General features: G+C 39.3%; 1 pseudogene; it reads right to left on the reverse strand.

The window, feature by feature from the left end:
* Positions 1 to 602: 602 nt before the first annotated feature.
* LOC118015546 lies at positions 603 to 1,233 on the reverse strand (annotated as a pseudogene).
* Between the last annotated feature and the right edge of the window lie 1,087 nt (positions 1,234 to 2,320).

Raw genomic sequence — 2,320 nt, forward strand, 5'->3', positions numbered from 1 at the left:
TGGAGTGTATGGGGGTGCAGGGAAGAAGAGATAAGGCTAAGAAGTAAGTTCAAAACAGATTAAATAAATCTTATATTCCTAGAAAATGTGGGGCTTCTTGGGAGAGTGTGTGCGTGTTCACAAACATGTGTGAAAATATAAAAAATGCTCCTCACCATGATGATTTAATGGAAAATTAATATTTTATTAGGAGGGCTATATATATTTCTACTTGGCTTCAGTTGAGAGGTTTCATCTCAGAATGCTGAGAGAGCAGGCATTATATGTGGTGGCATGAAGAGAAAGCATGCCCTTTGGAATCAGATGGATCTACGTTTGAATTTCATTTCCTTTACTTCTTGGCTCTGTAATCTTGAGAAAACCACTAAATTGTTCGCAGTTAAAATACAAGATTGTTAGGAGTTGTAAGTACAATAAAACAAAGATTTTATCCTAAGGTTTGCAATGGGTATTAATTGTTAATTACGCATTTTTCACATGAGTCCTTTATCTCCAAATACTACATTTTTTTTTCATTTTGTAATTTTGTCAGGTTTTTTTTTTTTTTACATATACAAAAGGAAAAGAACCTTTATTGCTTATTTATAATAGCCGTTATGCTTTTATGCTTCCTTGCCAGATGCCTTCGGAGCAGGTGTTTTCTGGGCTGGAGCTTTCTGACCTTCCTGAGACTTTGGAGGCGCTGCATTCTGGCCTGCAGCTTTGGTGGGGGAACCTTCTGGGCTGGAGCCTTCTTGCCTGCAGCAGCCATCTTTTTTGCTGGAAACTGCAGCTGCCTCAGCGGCACCCTTAGCAGCAGGTGCTTTTTTGGGAGGAACTTTCAGGAGAGCTGCTTTTTTGCAGCTTCCTGACATGGAGCTTGATTATTCTGTTGTTCCTCGTTTTCTTTACCTTCATGACTTTATAACGATCAAAATCTGTCATCTTGGTTTTTCTTTCTCTGGCTTCAATCTACATGGCCCATCTTGTGGCTGCCCATTTTGTAAGGATACCTGCCTTCTGCCACGCTTGTCGGACATACTTCTGGCCAGCACTGTGTGGGAACTTGAGGATGAAGTCAGTGAGCGGCATGGATTTGAAAGGCATAGCCTGTCTTCTTACCTGAGTGCAAGGTCCATCAGCCAAAGCCCTGTTCTGAGCAGTAACATTTACAATCCCGACCAGCTTCCCTGTAGGAGGCCCAAAGGAGATGTAGGTCACCCAGCCAACCTCCATGAAGCACCTAAAAACCATGTTGGCAGGGGAGAAGGAAGAAGGCATTCCCTACTGTGCACGTCTCTTTTATAATTTTGTCAGTTTTTACTTTATTCTTTTTAAGTTTTTGTTTAAATTCCAGTTAGTTAACATACAGTGTAATATTAGTTTCTGGTGTACAGTATAGTGATTCAACACTTCCATACAACACCCAGTACTCATCACAGCAAGTGCCCTCCTTAATCCCCATCACCTATTTCACCCATCCCCCCACCTACCTCCACTCTGGTAACCATAAGTTTGTTCTCTATAGTTAAGAGTCTATTTTTCGAGTCTGTTTTTTGTTTGCCTCTCTCTCTCTTTTTCCCCCTTGGCTTATTTGTTTTGTTTCTTAAATTCCACATATGAGTGAAAGCATATGGTATTTGTCTTTCTCTGATTTATTTTGTTTAGCATAATACTCTCTAGTTCCATCCGTGTCAGAGCAAATGGCAAGATTTCATCCTTTTTATGGCTGAGTAATATTCCATTACACACACACACACACACACACCATCTCTTCTTTATCCATTCAGTAGTCAATGGACAGTTGGGCTGTTTCCGTAATTCTGCTGTTGTAGATAATGCTGCTATAAACATTGGGACGTTGGGGTGCATGTATCCCTTTGAATTAGTATTTTTGTGTTCTTTGGGTAAATACCTTGTAGTGCAGTTGCTAAATGATAGGGTAGTTCTATTTTTAACTTTTTGAGGAAACTTCATGCTGTTTTCCAGAGTGGCTGTACCAGCTTGCATTCCCACCAACATTGCAAGAGGGTTCCCCTTTCTCCACATCCTCACCAACACCTGTTGTTTCTTATGTTGTTGATTTTAGCCATTCTGACAGGTGTGAGGTGATATGTCATTGTGGTTTGATTTATATTTCCCTGATGATGAGCAATGTTGAGCATCTTTTTATGTGTCCGTTGGTCATCTGTATGTCTTCTTTGGAAAAACGTCTATTCACATCTTTTGCCCATTTAAAAAAATGATTTATTGATTTATTGATTTATTGATTTATTGATTTATTTATTTATTTTATTATTCTTTTTTTTTTTTTGAGAGAGAGAGAGAGAGAGAGTAGGGA

Source organism: Mirounga leonina, unplaced genomic scaffold (genome assembly GCF_011800145.1).
Source record: "Mirounga leonina isolate KUSES-001 unplaced genomic scaffold, KU_Mleo_1.0 Mir_166, whole genome shotgun sequence".
Taxonomy (NCBI): Eukaryota; Metazoa; Chordata; class Mammalia; order Carnivora; family Phocidae; genus Mirounga; species Mirounga leonina.